General features: G+C 38.3%; 1 protein-coding gene across 6 annotated transcripts in view; it reads left to right on the top strand.

Moving 5' to 3' along the window:
- LOC144581569 (uncharacterized) overlaps positions 1 to 15,728 on the top strand; it is a 690,733-nt gene that overhangs the window by 302,347 nt on the left and 372,658 nt on the right. The gene's annotated exons all lie outside the window — the stretch shown is intronic.

Here is a 15,728-nt window from a genome sequence, read left to right on the forward strand (position 1 = left end):
CTCAGCTTTTTCCTCTAGAAAATGGGGATGACAAAGCTTACTTGGCTTATCATGGGATAAAAATGAGACAATGTATGTGATGGTGAAGATCCCTAGACCCAACGTATTTCAGGAACTCAGGGGAATATTAATTTTCTTCCCTGTGTGCTCAAGAGAGACCATTTGGGGAGAGTCCATGTAGGTTGAAGATAAATATGAACAGTGTTCTCTTGTTGCCTGTATTTTACTCACCTCTGTTGATTGGTGGGGTGATTTTCACCCACCCTGTCCTTCCCGGAGCTTGAGCATGACTCCACATCAGCAGGAAATATGGCTGCAGAGGAGCTAAGGGACTGTTTGTGATGTGTGGGCTTCCATTTCTTCTACAAAGATGGAAACTCGAGTCAGTGTGAGTCTGATGGAGCGCTTGCTGGAGGCACTGGCCAGTCAGTTCCCGGACATTCAGGCACCTGGTGTTCAGAGTGCTTTGTGAAGAGTAGTCATTCCTTTTGGAACACTTTGTCTTCTTTTCTGGTTTTATCCTCATTTGACGTATTCTTTGCCCCAGAGCCCTCTTTACTTGGATTGTCCTCTTGCTAATTTACTTACTACAAGTTCAAGGCATGGAAATCTGTTTCTGCAATACATTTTTACAAAGGGAATGATGATTTCTTCAGTATATTTGTATACTGTGCTACGCTTTTCAAAGTGCTTTCATTGGAATTACCTTGCTCATTATTGGTTTCATAGTCTTCCAGCAGTCACTCTTCCTTTTGCTTATCCAAGGTGCATTTATTGGGCAGGTAAAGCTGCTGGGAGGATGGGGTAGAGAGGGCAGGGAACAGAGAGCTAATATTTATTAATTATGTATTTTTGCCAAGTTACTTTTAATGGAAGTTAGTTAATTCTCTCAATTTTTCTGAGTTATCTCTAGTGCCTAGCCAATACTTATGGGTGTTTCAAGGCTTAGCAACTGTAAAGTTCAACAGAGAGCTTAAAAAACTTGTTCAAGTCTGGGCGCGGTGGCTCAAGCCTGTAATCCCAGCACTTTGGGAGGCCAAGGCTGGCGGATCACGCGGTCAAGAGATCGAGACCATCCTGGCCAACATGGTGAAACCCTGTCTCTACTAAAAAATACAAAAATTAGCTGGGTGTTGTGGTGTGTGCCTGTAATCCCAACTACTCGGGAGGCTGAGGCAGGAGAATTGCTTGAACCCAGGAGGCAGAGGTTGCAGTGAGCCGAGATTGTGCCACTGCACTCCAGCCTGGTGCCTGGCAACAGAGTGAGACTCTTCCCCCCGCCCACGAAAAAAAAAAAAAAAGAAAAAATCTTGTTCAAAGTCAAAAAGCTATTTGGTGATAAAGATGGGATTTAAATCCGGGTCTCTGTGTTTCCAAAGCCCCTGCTCTTTTCCTAATGTTACTATCTCTAGCAAATGGATCCAGGGACATAAATAGTTGCTGTCCAATCAGCCTACACATTCAGTTATTTGGGGAGCAAATACACCAACATTTGAGTGGTAATACAAGGAAAACTTTCTTTTTTCTTTCTCCTTTTCTCCCTTTCTTTCTTCCACAACATTTTTTGAGTGTCTACTATGTAGCTCTCAGTGTTCCAGGCTCTGAGATGCAACATCCCCATCTTGCAGCTAATATTCCAATGGGCAGGACAGATAGATAAGTAATCTAATGTGAAGTATTGGTAACTGCTAAGAGGAGCAATGAAGCACATTATGACAGCGGTGTGTGGTTAGGGAAGACCTCCCTGAGTAAGAGACATTTGAGCAGAAACTTGAATGAAAGGAAAGCCTGCCATGGGTGGCAGTTAGGGTTGGGGTGTGGACAGCAGTGGGAGCTGGCTTAGTGTTTTGTGAGTTCAGAGTATGCCTTGGTTGGAGTAAGCACAAGGAGGGTGATGAGGTGAGTCTGGAAAGTTCAGGAAACGCTTGTGAGGACTTTAGATTTTATTGCAAATGAGGTTGGAAGCCATTTGTGAATTTTAAGCAAATAAGTGATGGGATTTGACTTCCTATTTGAAAAGAATAACTGTGGATATTGTGTCTGGATAAGATTACAAGGGGCAAAAGCCTAAACTTCAATTCAGAGTCAATGGCAGTTGCTCACATATGATGATTGTCTGTGGGATCAAAAGTGAGTACTTCAACAGCAACATTGCATTCCTTCACTTTTGAGTCTTTGGATTTTAAATTTAAATTTTTATAATTCTCTTTAAATTTATTAAATTCATACTGTGTTCAAGAAGAGAATTTATTAAATTCATACCGTATTCAAAAAAATCCCATTTGAGTCTTTATCTCTTTCTTTAAGCCTTTTCCTACAATCTATATATTTTTATTTTTTCTTTCTTTCTTTTTTTTTAACCTAAACCAAATTACACATTGTTCCACTTATCTAAACAGAAGGAGAAAGGAATCAACTGCTTTGGTCTTCTGATAGCACAGACCTGGCTGCAGATCTGAAACAAAATGAACTGGCATCAGAGTGATAGCAGGCCAGGTCCTGCCGACAGCACCCTTTCTCAGTGACAGCTCACTGGTGCTGGGACTGGTCGGCACAAAGGCCTGAGTTTGTCATCAACTTCAAACTTGGACTCTTTCTATTTGGATAACACTTGCTCTCCTCCAGCTGAAATAGGTGATTGGATTGGGACTATTATCTATCAAATGCCACAAAGAGCTATTAATATAGGTGGAATAATTGAGCAAACAGACTTGTTGGAAAATGTAACTACTTAACACATCATTGTAAATTGTTTTCCAGGCTGTCCTGGTCTCCCTTCAGCCATGGAAACATTCAGATGTTTTAAAAAAAAGATACTTCTTGAACACTTAACCATAAAAGTAAATGAGATTGCTTTAGACTGCTTTGTTAACACTGGAACCATCCACACATGGAAATTATTACCTACCCTGTGTTTGCTTGAATGTTGGTAGATATTGCCGTGCCAGCTCAGCTGTCTGTAAATGTGAACTTCTGTGAAAGCAGTGAACAGTCCAATATCATTTTTCAGGAACATTCTTTCACTAAAAAATGAGTCTTTTCTAAATACCATTACTACTATTTTGCATTTTCTCTAATTTACGAAGGGGTTTTGAAGCTAGATTGCGTTCATGTATAATGACTCTCACATTGCTCTGAAGGGCGAATTGTAGGAGTGATACAGCATCTGAAAGCTGGGCCTTAGGTATATCTGGGAAGAGTTTCAAGCAGGTCAGCTGCCTTCATTACAGCTATTTCTCCATATGGATGGCACTTGGTATAAAAATCTATCTGCCCAAATTCTTTTTGCTATTCAAAGTCAAGCTCAAATCTCACCTACTTTAAGCAGTTATACTTGAGTAATTTAGTACATGTAATCACTCTCCCGTCTCAGTGAAGAGGCATGAGAATAGATATTTTCCTAGCAACTACTGTGATGGACTGTCACATCTCATCTAATGTTTACACAGCTATTCAGTGAGATAGGCACTATTGGGAAATTAACTGAGGTACGTGTGCTTATACAGCTAGGAGCTGAAAGAGTCGGAATGTGAATTCAGGTCTGTCTAACACTAAACTCTTTCTAGCATGCCTTGTGACTTCATAGAACTTTCAATGTGGACACAGCATGATACATATAGTTTAACATTTCTTTTTACATTGTTTCTTTGTTTTGTAGTTGTTTCATGTATGGGTTTTCTATTTCTAGCAATAGTTTAATGTCCTTGAAGACAATTCTGAGAAATACAGAGAAGAAGATGTGGCCTCTGCTTTATTGTAGCTTAATATAGATTATAGACCTGAAAAGAAAGATATCTGCCAATCCATGAGAGATCTGATGGTGCCTGGGCATGGTGGTTCATGCCTATAATCCTAGCAATTTAGGAGGCAGAAGTAGGAGGATCACTTGTGTCCAGGAGTTCAAGAGCAGCCTGGACAACATAGTGAGACCTTGTTTCTACAAAAAAATTTAAAGATAAAACAATTAGCCAGACGTAGTGGTGGTGTGTGCCTATAGTCCCAACTACTCAGAAGGCTGAGATGTGTGGATCATTTGAGCCAGAAGTTTGGGATTACAGTGAGCTATGATGGCACTACTGCACTCCAGCCTGGATGACAAATTGAGACATGATCTCTTAAAAAAGGTCTGATAGAAAGAAGTCTATAGGGGATACCGAGGCAACACAAAGGAGGCGATGGTCTCTTCTACCTGTGGAGACTGGAGTGTGTGGGAGTAGAAGAGAAAACATTCCAGGCAACAAAAAGGCATTGGGAGTATGAGAGTGTGAAACAGCCAGGTGTGCTGCATAACGGCAAAAAAAATTGAGTTTAGTGGGATCATGCATTAAAATGGCAGGGCTAGAGGTCTAAAGAGAAGAGGTTAGAGAGAGAGGTGGGAAGAAGGCAGAACATGGGTTTCTTTAGTGCTTTTCTGAATTTGAATTTTATTCATTTCTATGCCATCGAATGCTTTTAATCAGGGAAGCAATGTAATCCAAAACAAAGCATTTTGATTAAGACTGTGTATGGCAGGGATATGATTTGAAAGATGTTTGTGTTAGTAGACAGGAGGGCAGTTGAGAGACCCTTGCAGTTGTCCTGGCAAGAGAAGAGGAAGGCCTGGATTAGATGAGGAGTAGAATCCTCATCTAATTTGACTGCACGGACTACCTTCCATTCCCGCAGTCAAACTCAGTGTACTGTTCTCCTGTCAACTACTTTAAATGCTTCTTGCGGGCAGGAGTGATTTCATATTTTCAGTTAATGTCATAGCTCAGTCCCAAGCACATGAATCCCCCTTTTAAATTTCCCCTTTTTAGTGCATTTATTATAAAAATACTGCAAAGAATCTGAGTGGGTATGATTTCAAAGCATACAAATGTTTTTGTATTTGAATTGCTCTATGGTAGGGAGTGAAATTTAGCCCTGTTTCCTGCAATATCCCCATGTGGGCAGAATTACTACCGGAATTATTTGGTATTGGAAGCAGTGATTCACAGATGAAAATAACCTTGGAACTCAGAAGAAAAATCAGGAGGAAAATCAGAAGTATTACCAAAATAACTTTTTCTTCTAGCAGGACTCTAGCTATTTATGTTTTCATATAAGTAAAAGTGAAATATATTAGCAAGTGTTCAAGCAATTTAAGTGTTTCAAGCTCTTAAGTGAGTGTCCTTGAAGCCTATAATGTTTGTGGTAGGTAGATCCATTGCCGTAAATCTGTGTTGACAGGTGTAAATTTATACTAATAAAGTAATAGCACAAGTAAGATAAACAAACCCCAGCTCCAAAAACATTGCATTATCTACAGAATAATAATATCAAGAAAAAACAGATCAAATGCTTTCTGACTGCTTTCTCCCTTGATTAGACTGAGCTGTGTATAGATGAAAGTGACACTTGGTATTTTCCTCACCTGTGTTTTTCAGTCATGGAATTTATTCATTACATCTCTCTGTGATTTGTATATCTAGAGGTAGGTTTTAAAGGTGAACTAAAAAATTAAGCAAATATACAGCTATGACAAGGCTTCATATTCCGTCTCTGCACTGTGACACTTTAAACCTCCACAAGCTATTTATTACCCAGTTTCCAGTTGCTAGGTTTCTTCTTAAGACCTGTGATAGCTCTGTAAGTGGATATTTTCTTGTTTTATGTTTTCCATACTAGATCTCTTGAATCTCCTTGAAAGATGGGATTATATCTTGTTCATCTTTGATTAGTTTCTATTAATAGTAGAATGTTTTGGCCTCTAATAGGGTTATTTAATCAATACTTGTTGAATAAGGACAGATGTCTATTCTTTTGGAAAAAGGAATAGTTGTTTTTGGGTGGCAAATGTAAGTATTAGTAAACTAAATTGACATTGAAATCATTGAGAAATCATTGAGAAAGTGGGAAAATACCTGGCATGACATATGATATGTTGAATTTTATGTTTGCTGAGTTAGGCAGAAACACCATTAACAAAACTATTTTGGCATGGATCTTAAGGTTTTTTGACTTCTTAAGTTTTAGATGAGAAGTAATTCTTTTAAAAAAATAATATCACTTAAAAGTTCAGATTTATAAGAGCAACTGCTTATACACTTCTTCCCTAAAAAGAGAAAACCTTAATTCTATGTATAGATAGCTCTACTCTGATGGCTCACATGCATATCTCACAGGTTTTGTTGTTATCTCTATTTCTGGTAGGTAGAGGTGAATCAGCTAGGACAACAGTCATCCCTACGATCGACTGGACTACACTGTGTTTTCAGGCTGACTAGACAACAATCTCCATCCTCTCCTCCTGCTCTGTGTGCACGCTGCCTGTGCTAGTTACTTCCTGCTTCAGTAACAAATGATCAAAAACACACTGGCTTAGGAAACAGCCACAGTTCTGTAGGTCAGAAGTCTTTGTAGGTCTAATAGGGTTCTCTGCTCAGGGTCTCCCAAGGGGCAAATCAAGGTTTCCATCAGGCTGGGCTTTTTTCTGGAGGTTCCGGGGATGAATCAGTTTCCAAGCCCATTCAGATTGTTGGCAGAATTTTCTTTTTGGCAGTGTGGGACTGAGATTTCTATTTCCTTACTGGGCTGTCAGCTAGGATCCACTCTCTGCTACAAGGGTCCCCTGAGTCTTTTCTCATGTGGCCCCCTCCATCTTTCATCCAGCAGTATTACACTGAATTCTTCTGCTCTCTTTCTGACTTTCCCTTTGGCATCTTCCCTGTCACAAGCCAGAAAACACTGTTTAAGGGCTCATGCTATTATATTGTGCCTACCCAGATAAACCAGTATAATCTTCCCATCTTAAAGTCAACAGATGAGTAGCCTTCATTATATCTGCAAGATCCCCTTTGTTGTGTAACAAAACATATTCATGTATACAATATCCTATGGTCACGTTTCTGGGGACTAGGGCAGAACACTTTTAAAAGAGGCCTTCTTAGAAATCCTCCTAAAAAACAGACAAACACACATACACAAACAATACCACCACCACAACAAAAACGTTGCCAGATAGAGGCTAGTCAGTCTTCCATAGAGGGTATCCATAGCTAACAGTCCATTAGCAAAAGACTGTCATGTTGTAGAATGCCCCAATGAGCTCACCTTAAGTCTATGTTGCAGAGTAGTGTCTGGAATTGAGACATTCTATTATATCTTATTAATATCAAATTACCTAGCTAACAATAGAAGGACTACAACTTAGGATACATTTTCTGTAAATATATGAACTTTTCCATGCACAGATGTTATCAGTTAATTTTATGGTCCCTCAGCTACATTACTGGTACTTGTAACACCATGTGCCTTTGAAAATGTCATACCATGGCGTAGCATTGAATAAGAACATGAATGCCGACAATTGTCCAATTCCAGGCAGTAGAATTAGGTGGTGGAAATGACCACTTTTCGTAAAGCTTCCTTTTGTTCACCAGCTAGAACAGTTTTCAAGAACGATTAATATTTCATAAAATATCATTGAATATCCACCATCATCATCAGCTTTCAGGTGACAGTCAAGAGAAGTTGTTTGACTTTTGGTAACTAATTCAATAAGGAAATAAAAAAAAAAACCTAACAAATTTGATCACATGGGAAGTGCAGAATGAACACTTGAAATTATACTATGAATACTAAAGTTGCTATATAGAAAAAGATTTGAAAGTATGGCTTAAATAATGTGGTGTCATGATGGTATGGAAATGATCATGGCCAAAAGTGCTGATGAACAATCTTTAGACTTTTGGATTGGAAGAGCATTTATACTGAAACTGATTTTTTTTTAACTGTAAAAGGCATATTCAAGATTTATTTTTATTAAGAGACAGAGCCAATTTATATATAAAATATATACACAGTTCTTTATGAACTGTTTTCTGATCATTTTCAAATTAGAATTTTTACTACTGATTGGACTAATCTTTATACTGAAGAATAAAAATACTGATTAGTTTTTAATTATGTATTCATTCCCCAAAATGCGTTGCTAAGTTTGTGTGTCTTACAGTTGATGACAACTGAGAAGTGACATAAGAGAACACAGAGCCACATGTCAAAAGTGCCTGAACACAGATTCAGGTAGTATCTGCATGAAATATTTGACACAAAGTAATTTATACTATTTTATACATTTTGTCCCCATTGTCTGTTTCTCAGGCTTGTTTTGTTTTTAGGGTATATACCTTCTTGGAAGAAAACCATGCAATGGTTTAGAATGAGAAAGGGATTTTATAACAGTAAAGAAGTCATTATCCTGATTTATTAAAATTTAAAAATAAATTGTAAGTGGTATAATATGGATGATTGAATACTGACCTGGGAAGCAGTTTTCGTAAATAACTTTTAATGACATTGATATTATGACTATTGGTGAGTATATTCTGCAGACATTTTTCTCTCTCCAACATTGGAGATGACGGAATCTTCTTTACATCTTCCGCTCTGAGACTACTTGTAAGAGCAAAGGTGGTTGGTGCTTATTTAATGCACTGAGCTCTTTTGTAGGGCACCTTTAAATCACTATTTCGATTTAATTCTGAATCAACTTTATTCTTGAACTGGGAAATCAAATTTCAACATGAACTTGCAAATGCTCCAGTGCTTCACTCCCAATTCATATTTTAGCATCCTTCACTGGAGCAGGAAGCAGAGACAAGCTGTTGCCATGAGTTTGTTTCAAGAGCCCAGAAATCCTCCAGGGATTCCTTTATTACTGCTTTTCAAAGAGGCCTTTTTTCCTCTCTTCTCCTTTTCCTGCAAAGAGGGTTATATCCAGTAGTCAGGGACATGGTAAGGCCAACAAGGACTGAATCTCTAGGACTATGATCTCTTGAATTGTGAAATATGACATTCTGATTGCTAGCCTGCCTTTCTTCCCACTCTGCCAAATTATAATACTTTTTATTCTGCAGTTTTGTATAATTTTACTGTACAATAAAAATCATCTTTTCATTTTTAAAGAATTACACTCCCAGATCAATGGGCATTTGTTTTGTTTTAAGTCTGCTGAGTAAAGATTCATCAAATTCTCATTCAAGTAACATTTTTGGACTATCTATTCCAAGATCTTAATTGACATAAAAATTTCCTAATTAATGGGCACCAAACAATGTCTTAATCTGTCAATAAAGTTGACTTTTACTTCAAATATGTCATGCTTAAATTGTTTTCCTCTGTAAGGTAGGAGCCAGAGATAAAATATTTTTTAAACAGTTTAAAAAAGCCCGTATTGATATTACTACTACTAATTATAGATATGGATGTAGGTCCAAAATTAGTACACAGATTTAATGTATTTTCAGTAAAGTTAGGAATAAAAATAACATCACATATTTCATTTTATTTGAGGTAGCTAGCTAAGAATAGCCATTTTCCTTTAGAAACTTTAACAAAAGGAAGCTTTTCAACTTCACAACATTCTTAGGGAAATATAACTGTCCTGTTTCATAGAGGACACGGAGTAAAAGAAAATAAGCTAGGTTTTTGAGGAGGCCAAAGGAGGCAGACTTGGTCAATTATATTTATGTTCAATCCAATAGATTATAAGATTTTCCTCTGAAAAGAATATTAATCTCATTCTACATGCATTATCAACCTAAGGCATGTGTACATGCTGTGGGAACAGAAATATGTGTGAAGGGATGTATGAAATCACAGAGTAAATGGAATCCACATTCTTGAAGTAGCTACAATTCTACTTGAGGGTAGGTAATTAAATATTTAAAAATGCAAAAAAGGTATATAGTATGAGGTAGAAGCTAAAACTTTATTTTTAGGACAAAACCTTCAAATTCAAAGACATTTTCAGCATGTAGGGAAGCAAATCTGATCCAGGAATGATGTATTTTATTGTCCTCTGAAGCAAAGGCTCTTTCATTGGCAAAGCTTAAGAATGCTGACGTGCATGATGGGGAAATTTAGCGTTTGCACAAGAAATTAACTAATATGTTTTTCTATTGTTTGAAAAGAAAAATAATGCTTGGCTTCAGGTATTTGGAAATGCTGCACATTCAGGCTAACAGTAAGATTAGTGTTTTCTCTTTTCAACTAATTATTTCAAGGTACAAAAACAAAACAAGTAAACACCATTGGTGAGTACCTGCTATGTAAAAAGTGAGCTGTGTGTAGTAAAGTGGCCAGGAAAGGCAGAATTCACAGCCCTAGGTAGGGCGGGCCTGGCAACCCTTCCGGGGAGCAAAACAGTTAAACTAGGTGGATGGAACATATCCTCTAGCATATTGTAATTGGCAAGTGGATGCAGGTGGTTTCTTAGCAAGTTAGAGGCATTGGGCTGTCTAAAAGAGGTAAGAAGATTATATTGACAGAGAGGTGGAGCAAACAATGAGGTGCCTGGGAGGAAGCATTTGAAGAACAGCAAGAAGGTCTGATTTACGGTAGAAAAACAGAGTCCCTAGGAACTGGGGAAGTGACTGGCAAGAAGAGGACAGGGTTTCTAGTCTAGAGGAATCAAGGCATAGGACATATTGCTTACCTAGAGATTCAATCAGGAGTGTGGGACCACGCCTAGGGATGGTTTTTGGAAGACTGCTTACTTGATTAGGTTGAAGTGAGTCTAATAGCAAGTGTGAATTTGACATTGACCCTTCAGTATTGACCTGAGTAGCTCACAACAGTTGCCCTTTTTAAGAAGGAGATTGATTCCAGAACCCAGAATAAGGCAGAGAATGCAGATGGTGGTCACATGGTTTCAGGTAAGGAGTAAGAAAATTCACTTGCCCTTCTCTAAATGCCATGCTGGTGCAAAAGTCATTTTATTTTCTGTTTCTCTCTTGAATGAATATGCTACCTATTTGGTGGTATAACACATAAACTCATTCATATTAAATGTCAATACATACTTTAATGTTTTAATCAATGAATGTACTAAATAATTTAAATTTACAAGGGATTTTAGAAACAGATTTAACTTTAAGCATGGCAGGAAATTAATATTTGGACAAAGAATGTTAGCACATTCTTATGTCATACTCAGATTTATGGTAAGACTACTTGATTTTTCAAACCAATCTAGAGATATAAAAGCAAATCTAGTTAGAATGAGAATACTAAATTAAAAATTAGTTTGTTAGAATGGAATTCAGATATTCCATGTAGAACTGTGGGATGAAATGCAATCAGCAGTGACTGGCTGGAATAAGGACCTGCCTTGTCCCAGGGAGAGTTAGAGAATCTGTTCCAACAAGGACAGAGGGTCCAGTTGGGAAGGGCCCTGACAGCACTCTTTAAGGCTCTGCTGGCAGTATGCATGTACTTGTGTATGCTAGATTTAAGCTTAGTGTGGGAATCAGGATCTGATCACAAGTCACCCCCTTCCCTGTCCCATTCAGTTGCTGCTTTTGGGATGTAGCATGCTGCCTGCTGCACATGGCCTGTGTTTTGCTCATGCTTGGAACCTTGCCTCTGGAAGCTGACGATTTCAAGTATCCAGACCTGTCATGACGCTGTCCAGGAGAGGGGTCAGGCTGTCATCATCCATTAGGCAGCCCCCAGCTGACACAAGACAAGGGCAGTTACTGAGTGCCCTTTTCTATCAAACTTTTGATTTGCATCTCAAAAGTAGGAATGGGGATAAGACACACATTCAGAATTCAAATTGAGGCATTCAGTTGCTCTCCTATGCACTTGGTTTAATTTGTTTATTCATTATTTTGTAGTTTGGATAGAATTTGCAAAGTTTTTACAATTTCATGACCTTGCATGGAACCATCACTTTCTTCACAAGGACTTTTCTTCAGGTCATAAAAACTGAGTGGCTGGTCACTGTTTCCTTATACTCATTGACAAGGAATTGGGTGGATCCAGGGTTTAAGTAAACTGGATGAAGCTAATCTTTCTTCCTTGGGACCCAGTTTGAGTCTACTCCATTCTTCATCAGAAGAATAGCAGGCCTGCCTCTGAGGTGCCTCTCTTGCCATAAATAGGGTAACATGACCATACCTTACCAGAAACTAGGACAAATCCTCCATAATGGAGTTATGGAGTTTTACCTAAGTCATTTATGGCTGTTACTCTGCTGTTGACTTTTTGTCACTATTGTAATAACTAGGCTTCAATCTTGTTGAAAATTTTGAGAAAATAATTTTTGTCTTCTGCTCTTCTGGGTGCTCTTATCTTTGCTTTTTGTCCATATACCCACTTTCCCAGAACTGGGGCCCAGTATCTGTGTAGTGAGTATTTATTTATGGATAATCTCTTACCCACTTTGCATTCTTCAATAATCACATCCCATGCCTGAACACATGACCCAATTCTGTCATTCATGTTTCACAAGCCTTTGTCATTGGTTTAAAGCCAGGCATGTGACACAGGCAGTTTCTATCAGAGTCAGAAGGATAACACTTTTGTAGGATCTACCAGAAAACTCATGCTTTAGTTTATGCAAGCTAAGATAGAAGAAGGTGCATGGTCTAGAGCTTCAGCAACCATTTCGATGACATTGAAAGTGACTGTTAAAAAAATGAAGCCAATATACAGAGGAGAGTAGAGCCAAGAGAGGTAAACAGATGGAGAACATTTGGTAATATCAATTTGGGTCCTTTCAAGCAGCCATGTCTTAAGCCAACTCTGAACCAGTTTATTTTCTACTTTGCCTAAACAAATTTGCATTAAATTTTATGTATCTTCAATTTTGAAAAAAGCTTAATTAATGCTCCTGCCAGTGATTAGAGTCTTGGCTGAGAGTTTCCAAAAAGAAAAAGTGGCTGGGCTTGGCTACTTGCTGACAGCCTGCTTGATACCACCTGTGGCCTGGATCTCTGACCATCCCCACCCACTTTCATATTTTCTGTGTTCCGTTTATCCCTATTGGGACATCCTAATATTTCATATTCAACCCTGATGCTCTTTCATAGTCTGAATAAAATTCCAAGACATAGTAACTATGTTGCTTCCCATGAGTATTTTAAAAAGGCTTAATGACTCAACCAATAAACTGTCTCTTTAATAACTCAAAGTGGGGAAGTTTCAAGGAATTTCACATAACTAACCCTGGGATACATAAATGTATTAAGGTCAGTGGCTCATTAGTTTTATCCTTTTCTATTGTGGATCTTGTTATGTCATTTTTACTTTCTTTGATGGTGGCCTTTGTGACATTCTACTTGACTGGCAGGCAACAGAGTAACTGCTTTTAAATAGAAGAGATGGTGAAAGGGATTTTTGTAATAGATTTTACTATAATGCGACCAGAATGGCAGGGAGGGCAGAGAAGTTAGAGGCAAGGCGGCTACTTGTTCTCATTGCCTACATTGTTTTCTGAGAAACTAAAGATGACCTGAGAAGTAGGATTTAAAGAAAGCATATTAAGCTCAGTAAACTCTTTTTTTTTTTTTTTTTTTTTGAGATAGAGTTTTGCTCTTGTTACCCAGGCTGGAGTGCAATGGCGCGATCTCGGCTCACAGCAACCTCTGCCTCCTGGGTTCAGGCAATTCTCCTGCCTCAGCCTCCTGAGTAGCTGGGATTACAGGCACATGCCACCATGCCCAGCTAATTTTTTGTATTTTTAGTAGAGACGGGGTTTCACCATGTTGACCAGGATGGTCTCGATCACTTGATCTCGTTATCCACCCACCTCAGCCTCCCACAGTGCTGGGATTAAGGCTCAGTAAACTCTTAAGAGTCCAGTGATAAGATGAGCAAAGACAGGCCTAAGGATATTCTCCTGTAGACCATGGACTTTGTGAGAATGGGGGTTGGTTCTGGGTGTTGAGCTGAGGCTCAATCTACATTCCAGACTCAAGGACAATGTTAAAACTTATAGGAATACTGAAAATGCCCTGTAGGAACAGTTTCCATTTCTCTCCATATGTTAGAAATGCCTCTTTTGGCCGAGCATGGTGGCTCAAGCCTCTAATCCCAGCACTTTGGGAGGCCAAGGTGAGGTCTGGAGTTCAAGACCAGTTTAGCCAACATTTGTGAAACCCTGTCTCTACGAAAAATACAAAAATCAGCTAGCCTATGGTCCCAGCTACTTGGGAGGCTGAGGCAGGAGAATGGCTTGAACTTGGGAGGTACAGGTTGCAGTGAGCTGAGATTGGGCCACTGCACTCCAGCCTGGGTGACAGAATAAGACTCTGTCTCAAAAAAAAAAAAAAAGAAGAAGAAGTGCCTCTTTTAACCCTAGTCAGACTCTTCTAATTGGAATGATCTTTCCTCAGATTCTGCCTCTTTATGTTTTTTTTTTTAATCCTAAGGAGATAAACAGTCTTCATGGGTTAAAACAAAACAAAACAAAACTCCTCACAGTGAATTGAGAAGCAACTGAAGTCTTCTTCCTTCCCTGAACTCTTTCCTTGATTGCTTCCAGCACTTTCTGTTGCCCTATACCAAAGTCCTCTCCTACTTTTTGATTCTGAGCCATTATGCAAAGCATTTAAGCCTCAGTGATAAGAAAGTGACTATGAAAGAAGCTTGCAATGTGAGGGGTAGAGGGGTTCCTAGGATAAGTGGAGTGGCAAGGGGCTTGATATTCTTAACTGAGAAAGTTTTAATAGACAAGATGAGGTATAAAGAGTTTTGAGAAAAGGAGAGTAATCGTCAGTTGAGTAGAGAAAATGAAAAGGAGTTTTTGAATGTTTGCATTTTGGAATATTTGCATATACCTATGATGGATAACTTTGGAATGAGTCCCAAGTCTGAACACAAAATTTATTTATATTTCATATATATCTTATACACAAAGCCTGAAGCTAATTTTATAAAATGAGGTCAGGTGTCAGCTTTTCTATTTGTGGCATCATGTTGGCACACTAAGTATTTTGGATTTTGAAGTGTTTCAGATTTTGAAGCATTTCAGATATAGGATTTCAAATTAGGGATGCTCAACGTGTATTAGGAAGATGGAATAGGTGGAGATGAGAGTCTACCTTTGTTTAATCTAGCTAAAGTTTTGTCAACCCCTATCTTTTCAAAAAAACTACTTTTCATTTTGTTGATCTTCTAGATTGATTGATTTTTAGTCTGTTTTGGTATCTTGAAAAGACAAAATTGACAAGCCTTTAGTTAGGTTAATTAAAAAAAGAGAGATTTCCCAAATAAGTAAAGTCAGAAAAAAAAGGAGATATAATAACTGACACCACAGAAATCCAAAGAACCTTTAGAGATTATTACACCAATAAACTGGAAAACCTAGAAGAAATTGGTAAATTCTTGTAAACATACAGCTTACTAAGATTGAACCATAAAGGAGTAGAAAACCTCAGCAACAATAACAAAAAAATGAGTAACAAGGTCAAAACCTAATAAAAAAAATCTCCCATAAAATAAAAGCCTGGGATCTGATGGCTTCACCGATGAATTCTATCAATAATTTAAATAATACCAATTCTACTCAAACTCTTCCAAAAAATTGAACAGGAAGGAATACTTCCAAACTCATTCTACAAGGCCAGCATTACTCTGATACTAAAATCAGACACTAAAATCAGATGCAACAAAAAAAAGAAAACTGCAGTCAGTATCACTGATGAACACAGATGCAAATATCCTCAACAAAATACTAGCAATCCAAATTCAGCAACACATCTCATATGGTTTGGACGTTTGTTCCCTCCAAATCTCCATTGTTTAAGGTGGGGCCTAGTGAGAGGTATTGATCATAGGGCAGATTCCTCCTGAATGACTTAGTGGCCTCACCTTGATGATGAGTCAGTTCTTGCTCAGTTAGTTGACTCAATATTTGGTTGTTGAAAAGAGTCAAGGATCTCCCATATTGCTCTCTCACTCCCACCCTCACCATGTGA

The sequence above is a fragment of the Callithrix jacchus genome, chromosome 2 (assembly GCF_049354715.1).
Source record: "Callithrix jacchus isolate 240 chromosome 2, calJac240_pri, whole genome shotgun sequence".
NCBI lineage: Eukaryota > Metazoa > Chordata > Mammalia > Primates > Cebidae > Callithrix > Callithrix jacchus.